Consider the following 12857-nt stretch of genomic DNA (forward strand, 5'->3'; position numbering starts at 1 on the left):
GAAGAGACAGTTAACACTAAAGACCAATCATATGCAAAAGATTGTACTTAATTTACCATCATAAAGCACGTAACACAATAAAAGCACATAGTAGAAGGTTGAAGGTTCGCGTGGTCTTTGCATTTGTAAAACCAACATCTCTGGAAGGAGGTGAAGAGGTGAGGGGTGGTGATACTCACAACAGAACCCTGTCGGAGGGGAATGAGCGCGACAGAATCAGCGAGGACGAAATCAAATGAAAGCCATGAATGTGAGATAAACTACGCTGCAGCTGTCAGCCAGAGACATGCGGTGTCCTACCAGCTGACTTTGGCCAGTGAGATAAATGATGGCAGAGCCAGATCAGTAGGACACAGAGTTTTGACCCTGTTTCCCCCAGTGGAACAAACACGTACACTGAGTAGGTAGATGGGGTGGAGTCCCCGTGTGAGGGTCCCTCCTAACGCCCCAGTAATGGGCATCTTCTGAAGCTGGTGACATCATCAGGAAAATGAATTGAAACACATCAAGAGGTGTTATGGGACAGTTTGGGAAACTCCACTTCAGAGGTTCTTCAGGTTAAATTTGAAGAAGGAATTTGAGTAGAAGACACAGAGTAAGACCCTATGGGGCAGAGTCATGGCACAACTAAGGGGCTATGCTGACCTTGAGGGTTCTCAACGTTGTCCCTTCGGTAAGTTACCTCCAACACATACTCTGGCTGAAGAGGCAATTCACTGGACCTCCTCTGCCCCGCTTGTCTGCAGCTGGCTGGAGGTGCTTCTAGGCTGGAGGAAAGCACACAGTCTATTGATGACCTTAATAAGGTGCCTAGATGGCTAACGATTGTGTAGACGGCATTCGCAGTTCTTTCTCTACCCTTGGCTGCTACCGTGGAGGGTAAAACCTGCCCTAAGGGACCTGGATGGGGTCTACCTTGGTCAGAATATGATATTTACATGAATAGTTCAATTTGTGAAAAACAAAACCTGCTATTAGGTATATTGGGGCTTCGCTTCTGGCACAATGACACACTTGCCCTCCTTCCCCCGTCCAAATGGGAAAAGAGAAGGAAAGTGTCTAATTGCTCCTGGGTGGCATTCCTCTGTGATAAAAGAAACTAGACAGTTCCTGAACACCCCAAATGACCCAGAAGCTTAATTGTATTTGTGTTATTATGCATTTCATTTCCTGCACTGATGACCCCAGTCCTTTGTAGGTAGCTGATAAAACATCCCTGCAAGCAGTAATAAGCTTTTTATGATGGATTCCAGTGGATTACAAGAAAACCAGGCAAGTAGAATGAGCTTTGCTTTAAAACACTGCAGTTTCAATTATAACAGTCTTTACATCTTTTCTGTTCTGTCTTTAGTCTCCCCTGCAAATGAGGATGAAGTTTGAGCACCTTTTGTCTACAATACCATACATAAAGAACAGAATCTAGAAACTGCAGCATCAAGACAAAATTTAATTCCCAGGCTGCAGGAAAAGGTGCAAAATGAAATAAAGCTTCTAGGATTCAGGGGAAATTCATATTTAAAACGACACCCAAAGTGAAAAGCATTTCACAGAGATTGAAGGACTCACGATCTATCCCCTCAGATTAGAAAAAGGAGGCGGGAGAGGGAGAGATGGAAGTTCACTTAGACGATCCTAAAATACAATCTCATGTCTCATGATTTCTCAGGCTGCTAAGAAAAGTAGCTTAGGGAACCACCCTGCAATTTCTCCTGAAAAAAAAAAAAGTCTGATTCTATTGAAGAGATGTGCTCATTTCTCATCTTAAAACTTTCTAAAACTTCCAGATTTCCAGAATATCTTCACATGGGAAAAACTATTAAAAGGTAGCAGCATATTCTATGTTTTGAGTTTTTAAAAAATTTTTTGAGACAAGGTCTCACTTTTTGCCTAGGCTGGAGTGCAGGGTGTGACCACAGCTCATTGCAACCTTGACCTCCCTGGCTCAAGCAATCCTCCCGCCTCAGCCTTCCAAATAGGTGGAACTATAGGTGCACACCACCACACCTAGCCAATTTTTGTACTTTTTGGTAGAGATGGGGTTCTACCATGTTGCCCAGGCTGGTCTTGAACTCCTGAGCTTAACCAATCCACTTACCTCAGCCTCCTAAATTACTGGGATTACAGGTGTGCACCACCATGCCCTGCCAGCAGCAGCTTCTAAATTCAACAGGAGATAAGAACCATGAGGGGGCTGTGAGCATCACTATCTTGGGTGTCAGCAAAACTGGCTTCTACAAATCTAGGCTCAGAACAAAATCCTCAATCCATTACACACTCAAGTCCTCCATCTGTGACATGAACGTCCTAGATCTTATAATCCCTATTCCCAATTTCTGTGATTTTCTTAATACAAGTAACATTGCTACCATCATCCAGACTGAATACCATCATCAGAAAATGGCTTCTCAATTAAGCATGCTAATTACCCAGCTGGTAGTCGCAACTGTAACATGGTGTTTAGGACTGCAAATGGCAGAAGCTCGGCTTCAACCAGTTTAAGTAAATATGTATTACTGACTCATGCACATGAAAAGTCTTAGGACAGTATTGACTTCAGGCATGACTAGATCCAGGTGTTCAAACACGGTCATAAGGATTCTCCACCATCTTTTAATGTCTTTTTTTTATTGCATTTTAGGTTTGGGGGTACATGTGCAGAACACGCAAGACAGTTGCATAGGTACACACATGGCAGTGTGTTTTGCTTCCTTTCTCCCCTTCACCCACATTTGGCATTTCTCCCCAGGCTATCCCTCCCCAGCTCCCCTCCCCAAGCTGTCCCTCCCCTTTTCCCCCCAGTAGACCCCAGTGTTTAGGACTCCCCTCCCTGTGTCCATGTGTTCTCGTTTTTCATCACCCGCCTATGAGTGAGAATATGCAGTATTTCATTTTCTGTTCTTGTGTCAGTTTGCTGAGAATGATGTTCTCCAGATTCATCCAAGTCCCTACAAAGGACACGAACTCATCATTTTTGATTGCTGCATAATATTCCATGGTGTATATGTGCCACATTTTCCCAATCCAGTCTATCATCAATGGGCATTTGTGTTGATTCCAGGTCTTTGCTATTGTAAACAGTGCTGCAATGAACATTCGTGTGCATGTGTCCTTATAGTAGAATGATTTATAGTCCTTTGGATGTATGCCCAGTAATGTATCCAAAGGATTCTCCACCTCCTTTTAATGTCTTTCTTTCCCCTGTGAGTATTCTTTTCAGGCGGAGCAATGCTGTAGTATAGCAAGTTAATCTCTAGAAGCTTCAAGGTGCTATTCTACCAGCTCCAGGTAGAAAAAAGAAACAGCTGGGCACAGTGGCTAATGCCTGTAATCCCAGCACTTTGGGAGGCTGAGGCGGGTGGATCACGAGGTCAAGAGATCGAGACCATCCTGGTCAACATGGTGAAACCCCGTCTCTACTAAAAATACAAAAAATTAGCTGGGCACAGTGGTGCGTGCCTGTAATCCCGGCTACTCAGGAGGCTGAGGCAGGAGAATTGCCTGAACCCAGGAGGCAGAGGTTGCGGTGAGCCGAGATCGCGCCACTGCACTCCAGCCTGGGTAACAAGAGTGAAACTCGGTCTCAAAAAAAAAAAAAAAAAGAAAAAAGAAACAGAAGGAAAGCAAGCTTATTCCCTGCAAAAGTTCTGGCACTGTTATTCATTGGACCTAAATACATCACTCACTCATCTACAGACCAATGTTCATGGCCAGGGGAATTAGCCAGATCTGGGTCCCTCCACGCCCTGCCCTACCGGTGGATGGTGAGGTTAGCTCTACCGTGAGAAAATGAATGGAAGACGGGGGAGCTGTGGTTCCCAGGTTCATTTGTCAGTCTGTCCTTCGCCACTAGAGTGTAACATGCATCAACGCAAGAACCTTGCCTGTCTGTCTTGTTGCTGTATCTCTGATGTCTGCAATACTACGTCTCACACAGTAGGTGTCCAATAAATATTTAATGAGTGAATGGAAAGGGAAATGAGTGATGGTGATTTAAAAGTCGTAGACGCCCAGTACTGCAGAAAACTTATAATCTCACAGGAAATAGGAAGTACCTTGTTGCAGCTGACTAACTTTACTTCCTTCCAGGTCACAGAGGCTAAGTCTAACTGATTTTGTCTTATCTACTACTTTCTAGGCACCTTTAATATTTACATGCCACAGGTAGGTCCACGGAAGACATCTACAGAGTCCACAAGTCTATATAAGAAGATAAAAACCCAAAGAAGCAATTGGATTATGGACAGAGTATTCTGGGAGCAGGCAGGAAAAACAAGGCACTTGTATTTTTTTTTTTAGGGGACTGGGTGTTGGGGACTCCCAGAAAGGAGGGATTTAAGCTGAATAATAAAGGATGAGTATATTTTGAGAGACAGGGAGGAAAGGGAAGCCATTCTGAGCAAAGAAAACAGCTTATGTAAGTGCATAGTGACTGTTTCTTAAACGATTTAAAACATTCTACTCATAAATTTAGAATATGCATTTATAGATTGCAAATGACAGCACCATAATTTAGTCCCCACAGGTCATTCATCTACATAGTTAAGTTTTTAACCTACTTTACTAATTTATTAAGGAGGGAGTTAAAACACAGGTAAAGAAAGAAGGGAGACAGGCAGAAAGATTGACCCGAAGTTTAGGGAGTAATTATTCTTCTCTCTGCAGTTACATCTGAGCAGCTGATCATTATTTCTTTTCTTTCAGTTTTGAAAGACAATTTTCCAGATTCTCCTCATCTTGTCATCACCATAATCACTATTGCCATAATCATCTTCATTAATTATCATCACCACCATCACCATTATCACCCTAACCATCATCACTGTCACCATCATTGACATCACCATCACCACCATCACCATCACCACCATCACCGTCACCACCATTACCGTCACCATCACCGTCACCACCATCATCGTCACCATCACCATCACCACCATCACCATCACTACCATCACCGTTACCACCATCATCGTCACCACCATCATCGTCACCACCATCACCATCACCACCATCACTGTCACCATCACTGTCACCACCATCATCGTCACCACCATCACCATCACCACCATCACCATCACCACCATCACCATCACTACCATCACCGTCACCACCATCATCGTCACCACCATCACCATCACCACCATCACCATCACCATCATCGTCACCACCATCACCATCACCACCATCACCATCACCATCACCGTCACCACTGTCACCATGATCATCATCATCACTATTGCCATAATCATTATTATCATCATCACCATCACCATTATCACCCTAACCATCATCATTGTCACCATCACTGCCATCACCGTCACCACCATCGTCACCACCATCGTCACCACCATCACCGTCACCACCATCACCATGATCATCTTCATCATCATCACCATCATCCTCTAATTCTTCAGCTGATTCTCTTATGTCCTCCAAGAACTCTAAAGTTTCTATACCTCCTAAAAACTCACCTGGAAGTCTATTGACTTAGGGAGGATTCCCTCTTTCGCTATCTTGTGGAATCGTGTCAGTAGATTGGTGCCGATTCTTATTTGAATGTCTGCTAGAATTCAGCTGTAAATTATGTCGTCCTGAACTTTTTTTGTTGATATTTTTTTTATTACCATTTCAATCTTGCTGCTTGTTATTGGTCTGTGCAGGGTATCTGATTCTTCCTGATTTAAGCTAGGAGGGTTGTATATTTCCAGGAATTTATCCATCTCTTCTAGGTTTTCTAGTTTCTGCGTGAAAAGGTGTTCATAGCAGCCTTGAATTATTTTTTATATTTCTGCGGGGTCAATTGTAATATCTCCTGTTTCATTTCTAACTGAGCTCGTTTGGATTTTCTCTCTTCTTTTCTTGGTTAATCTTGTTAATAGTCTATCCATTTTATTTTCAAAGAACCAGATTTTGTTTCATTTATCTTCCCTTTTTTTTTTTTTTTTTGCTTCAATTTCACGTAGTTCTGCCCTGATCTTGGTTATTTCCTTTCTTGGCCGGGTTTGGGTTTGGCTTGTTAAAATATATATTTTTTAAAAATGGATTTAAAGTATACCCTGGAACGAATGGACTTAACAAGTATTTACACAGCATTCTACTCAACAACCTTAGAATATACATTCTGTTCATCAGTGTATGCAGTTTTCTCTAAGATAGACCATCTCATAGGCCACAAAACAAGCCTCAATTAACTTAACAAAATTGAAATCATATCAAGCAGTCTCTCAGACCTCAGTAGAACAAAACTGGAAATCAGCTCCTAAAGAAACCTTCAAAACCATGCAAATAGATGGAAATTAAGTAATACGTTCCTGAATGATCAATGGGTCAGCAATAAAATCAAGATGGAAATTTAAAAATTCTTTGAACTGAACAATAGTAACACAACCCATCAAAACCTCTGGGATGCAGCAAAGGCAGTAGCCCTAAGTGCCTACATCAGAAAGTCTGAAAGAGCACAACAGACAATGTAAGGGCACACCTCAAGGAGCTAGAGAAACAAGATTGTGTTTTAGGTTTTGGGGTACATGTGAAGAACAAGAAGGATTGTTGCATAGGTACATACATGGCAATGTGGTTTGCTGCCTTCCTCCCCATCACCTATATCTGGCATTTCTCCCCATGTTATCCCTCCCCAACTCCACACCCCTTGCTGTCACTCCCCTAGTTCCCCCCACCAGACCCCAGTGTGTGATGCGCCTCTCCCTGTGTCCATGTGTTCTCATTGTTCTATGAGTGAAAACATGTGGTGTTTGATTTTCTGTTCTTGTGTCAGTTTGCTGAGAATGATGGTTTCTAGCTCCATCCATGTCCCTACAAAGGACACAAACTCATCATTTTTATGGCTGCATAGTATTCCGTGGTGTATATGTGCCCCATTTTCCCTGTCCAGTCTATCATCGATGGGCATTTGGGTTGGTTCCAAGTCTTTGCTATTGTAAACAGTGCCACAACAAACATATGTGTGCATGTGTCTTTATAATCGAATGATTTATAATTCTTTAGGTATTGACTTGGCTATGCGGGCTCTCTTTTGGTTCCATATGAAGTTCATGGTGGTTTTTTCCAGTTCTGTGAAGAAAGTCAATGGTAGCTTGATGGGGATAGCGTTGATTCTGTAAATTACTTTGGGTAGTATAGCCATTTTCACAATATTAATTCTTCCTAACCATGAACATGGAATGTTTCTCCATCTGTTTGTGTCCTCTCTTATTTCGTTGAGCAGTGGTTTGTAGTTTTCCTTGAAGAGGTCCCTTACGTTCCTTGTGAGTTGTATTCCAAGGTATTTTATTCTTTTTGTAGCAATTGTGAATGGCAGTTCGTTCTTGATTTGGCTTTCTTTAAGTCTGTTATTGGTGTAGACGAATTCTTGTGATTTTTGCACATTGATTTTATATCCTGAGACTTTGCTGAAGTTGCTTATCAGTTTCAGGAGTTTTTGGGCTGAGACGATGGGGTCTTCTAGGTATACTATCATGTCGTCTGCAAATAGAGACAATTTGGCTTCCACCTTTCCTATTTGAATACCCTTTATTTCTTTTTCTTGCCTGATTGCTCTGGCTAGAACTTCCAGTACTATATTGAATAGGAGTGGTGAAAGAGGGCATCCTTGTCCAGTGCCGGATTTCAAAGGGAATGCTTCCAGTTTTTGCCCATTCAGTATGATATTGGCTGTTGGTTTGTCATAAATAGCTTTTATTACTTTGAGATGCGTTCCATCAATACCGAGTTTATTGAGGGTTTTTAGCATAAAGGGCTGTTGAATTTTGTCAAATGCCTTCTCTGCATCAATTGAGATAATCATGTGGTTTTTGTTTTTGGTTCTGTTTATGTGGTGAATTACGTTTATAGACTTGCGTATGTTGAACCAGCCTTGCTAAGCAAAAAGAACATAGTGGGGGGCATCACACTACTAGATTTCAAACTATACTACAAGGCTACAGTAATCAAAACAGCATGGTACTGGTACCAAAACAGAGATATAGACCAATGGAACAAAACAGAGGCAGTGGAGGCAACACAACATATCTACAACTATACAATCTTTGATAAACCTGACAAAAACAAGCAATGGGAAAAGGATTCCCTGTTTAACAAATGGTGTTGGGAAAACTGGCTAGCCATGTGCAGAAAGCAGAAACTGGACCCCTTCCTGACACCTTACACTAAAATTAACTCCAGATGGATTAAAGACTTAAACATAAGACCTGGCATGATAAAAACCCTAGAAGGAAATCTAGGCAAAACTATCCAGGACATAGGAGTAGGCAAGGACTTCATGAACAAAACACCAAAAGCATTGGCAACAAAAGCCAAAATAGACAAATGGGACCTAATGAAACTCCACAGTTTCTGCACGGCAAAAGAAACAGTCACTAGAGTGGATCGGCAACCAACAGAATGGGAAAAAATGTTTGCAGTTTACCCATCTGACAAAGGGCTGATATCCAGAATTTACAAAGAACTCAAACAGATTTACAGGAAAAAAACAAACAAGCCCATTCAAAAGTGGACAAAGGATATGAACAGACACTTTATGAAAGAAGACATATATGAGGCCAACAGTCATATGAAAAAATGCTCATCGTCACTGGTCATCAGAGAGATGCAAATCAAAACCACATTGAGATACCATCTCACGCCAGTTAGAATGGCGATCATTAAAAAATCTGGAGACAACAGATGCTGGAGAGGATGTGGAGAAAAAGGAACACTTTTACACTGTTGGTGGGAGTGTAAATTAGTTCAACCATTGTGGAAGACAGTGTGGCAATTCCTCAAGGCCTTAGAAATAGAAATTCCATTTGACCCAGCAATCCCATTACTGGGTATATATCCAAAGGACTATAAATCGTTCTACTATAAGGACACATGTACACGAATGTTAATTGCAGCACTGTTTACAATAGCAAAGACCTGGAATCAACCCAAATGCCCATTGATGATAGACTGGATTGGAAAAATGTGGCACATATACACCATGGAATATTATGCAGCATTCAGAAATGATGAGTTTGTGTCGTTTGTAGGGACTTGGATGAATCTGGAGAACATCATTCTCAGCAAACTGACACAAGAACAGAAAATGAAATGCCGCATATTTTCACTCATAGGCGGGTGATGAAAAATGAGAACACATGGACACAGGGAGGGGAGTACTAAACACTGGGGTCTATTGGGGGGAAAAGGGGAGGGCCTGTGGGAGCGGAGGTGGGGAGGGATAGCCTGGGGAGAAATGCCAAATGTGGGTGAAGGGGAGAAAGGAAGCAAAACACACTGCCATGTGTGTACCTATGCAACTGTCTTGCATGTTCTGCACATGTACCCCAAAACCTAAAATGCAATAAAAAAAAATAATAATAATTCTTTAGGTATATACGCAGTAATGGGATTGCTGGGTGAAATGGAATTTCTATTTCTAGGTCTGAGGAATGGCCACACTGTCTTTCACAAGGGTTGAACTAATTTACACTCCCACCAACAGTGTAAAAGTGTTCCTATTTCTCCATATCCTCTCCAGCATCTGTTGTCTCCAGATTTTTTAATGATCGCCATTCTAACTGGCATGAGATGGTGTCTCAATGTGGTTTTGATTTGCATCTCTCTAATGACCAGTGATGATGAGGATTTTCTCATATGTTTGTTGGCCTCATATATGTCTTCTTTTGTAAAGTGTCTGTTCATATCCTTCACCCACTTTTGAATGGGCTTGTTTTTTTCTTGTATCTCTGTTTTAGTTCTTTGTAGATTCTGGATATCAGCCCTTTGTCAGATGCTTTTTTATTGACTTTCTGTCTTGACCTGTCTGGGGCTGGCAGTGGAACACTAAGTCCCCCAGTATTATTGTGGAATACTGAAGTCCCCCAGTATTATTGTGGAATACTGAAGTCCCCCAGTATTATTGTGGAATACTGAAGTCCCCCATTATTATTGTGGAATACTGAAGTCCCCCATTATTATTGTGGAATACTGAAGTCCCCCATTATTATTGTGGAACACTAAGTCCCCCAGTATTATTGTGGAACACTAAGTCCCCCAGTATTATTGTGGAACACTAAGTCCCCCAGTATTATTGTGGAACACTAAGTCCCCCAGTATTATTGTGGAATACTGAAGTCCCCCAGTATTATTGTGGAATACTAAGTCCCCCAGTATTATTGTGGAACACTAAGTCCCCCAGTATTATTGTGGAACACTAAGTCCCCAGTATTATTGTGGAACACTAAGTCCCCCAGTATTATTGTGGAACACTAAGTCCCCCAGTATTATTGTGGAATACTGAAGTCCCCCAGTATTATTGTGGAATACTGAAGTCCCCCAGTATTATTGTGGAATACTGAAGTCCCCCAGTATTATTGTGGAACACTAAGTCCCCCATTATTATTGTGGAACACTGAAGTCCCCCATTATTATTGTGGAACACTAAGTCCCCCAGTATTATTGTGGAACACTAAGTCCCCCAGTATTATTGTGGAACACTAAGTCCCCCATTATTATTGTGGAATACTGAAGTCCCCCATTATTATTGTGGAACACTAAGTCCCCCAGTATTATTGTGGAACACTAAGTCCCCCATTATTATTGTGGAACACTAAGTCCCCAGTATTATTGTGGAACACTAAGTCCCCCATTATTATTGTGGAATACTGAAGTCCCCCATTATTATTGTGGAATACTGAAGTCCCCCAGTATTATTGTGGAACACTAAGTCCCCCATTATTATTGTGGAATACTGAAGTCCCCCAGTATTATTGTGGAATACTGAAGTCCCCCATTATTATTGTGGAACACTAAGTCCCCCAGTATTATTGTGGAACACTAAGTCCCCCAGTATTATTGTGGAACACTAAGTCCCCCAGTATTATTGTGGAATACTAAGTCCCTAGTATTATTGTGGAACACTAAGTCCCCCAATATTATTGTGGAACACTAAGTCCCCCATTATTATTGTGGAACACTAAGTCCCCCAGTATTATTGTGGAATACTGAAGTCCCCCAGTATTATTGTGGAACACTGAAGTCCCCCAGTATTATTGTGGAACACTAAGTCCCCCAGTATTATTGTGGAATACTGAAGTCCCCCAGTATTATTGTGGAACACTAAGTCCCCCAGTATTATTGTGGAATACTGAAGTCCCCCATTATTATTGTGGAATACTGAAGTCCCCCATTATTATTGTGGAATACTGAAGTCCCCCATTATTATTGTGGAATACTGAAGTCCCCCATTATTATTGTGGAATACTAAGTCCCCCATTATTATTGTGGAATACTGAAATCCCCCATTATTATTGTGTTGGTGTCTATCTCATTGCTTAGGTTTGGTGGTAATTGTTTTATAAATTTGGGAGCTCCAATGTTAGGTGCATATATATTCAGGATTGCGATATTTTCCTGTTGGACAAGGCTTCTTATCATTACCTAATGTCACTCTTTGTCTTTTTAAACTGCTGTTGCTTTAAAGTTTGTTTGGTGTGATGTAAGAATAACTCCTCCTGCTTGCTTTTGGTGTCCATTTGCATGGAATGTCTTTTTCTACCACTCGACCTTAAGTTTATGTGAGTCCTTATGCGTTAAGTGAGTCTCTTGAAGGTAGCAGATGGTTGGTAAACTCTTATCCACTCTGTGAGTCTGTGAGTAAGTAAAACATTTAGGCTGTTTACATTGAACATTAGTATGAGATGTGAGGTACTATTCCATTTGTCACAGTATTTGTTGCCTGTATACCCTGTTTTTTATTGTATTTTTGTTTTATAGGTCCTGTGAGATTTATGCTTTAAAGGGGTTCTCTTTTGATATGTGTTAAGGATTTGTTTCAAGAGTTAGAGCTCCTTTTAGCAGTTCTTGTAGTGCTGGCTTGGTCGTGGCAAATTCTGTCAGCATTTGTTTGTCTAGAATCAATATTGTGAAAATAACCATACTGCCAAGAGCAATTTACAAATTTAATGCAATTCCCTTCAAAATACTACCATCAGTCTTCACAGAACAGAAAATATAATCCTACAATTTATATGGAACCAAAAAAGAGCCCACAGAGCCAAAGCAAGACTCAGCAAAACGAACACATCTGGAGGCATCACATCACCTGATTTCAAACTGTACTATGAGGCCATCCTCAACAAAACATCATGGTACTGGTACAAAAATTGGCACATAGACCAATGAAAGAGAACCCAGAAGTCAACCAAAGTACTTAACAGCCAACTGATCTTCAGCAAAGCAAAGAAAAAGCAATACATTGGGGAAAGGATACCCTATTCAACAGACGGTGCTGGGACAATTGGCAAGCCACATGTAGGAGAATGAAACTGGATCCTCATCTCACATTTCATACAAAAGTCAACACGAGATGGATCAATGACTTTAATCTAAGACCTGAAACTATAAAAATTCTAAAAGATAACATCGGGAAAACTCTTCCGGACATTGGCTTAGGCAAGAATTTTACGACCAAGAACCCCAAAGCAAATGCAGTAAAACAAAGATACGTAGCTGGGATTTAATTAAACGAAAGAGCTTTTGTACAGTAAAAAGAACAGTCAGCAGAGTAAACAGACAACCCACAGAGTGGGAGAAAATCTTCACAATCTATACATCTGACAAAGGACTCATATCCAGAACCTATAACAAACTCAAATTAGCAAGAGAACAATCCCATCAAAAAGTGGGCCAAGCACAGGAACAGACAATTCTCCAAAGAAGATACACAGATGGCCGACAAATGTGTGAAAAAACGCTCAACATCACTAATGATCAGGGAAATGCAAAGCAAAGCCACAATGTGATACCACCTTACTCCTACGAGAATGGCCATAAACAAAAAATTTAAAAAAACATAGATGTTGGTGTGGACGTGG

The 12857-nt window shown here is 41.2% G+C and overlaps 1 protein-coding gene across 1 annotated transcript in view; it reads right to left on the reverse strand.

Annotated features, from left to right (window-relative positions):
• The window catches only part of TMEM132D (transmembrane protein 132D), an 880461-nt gene that overhangs the window by 449286 nt on the left and 418318 nt on the right, over window positions 1-12857 (reverse strand). The window lies entirely within an intron of this gene.

Source organism: Callithrix jacchus, chromosome 9 (assembly GCF_049354715.1).
Source record: "Callithrix jacchus isolate 240 chromosome 9, calJac240_pri, whole genome shotgun sequence".
NCBI classification, from domain to species: Eukaryota; Metazoa; Chordata; class Mammalia; order Primates; family Cebidae; genus Callithrix; species Callithrix jacchus.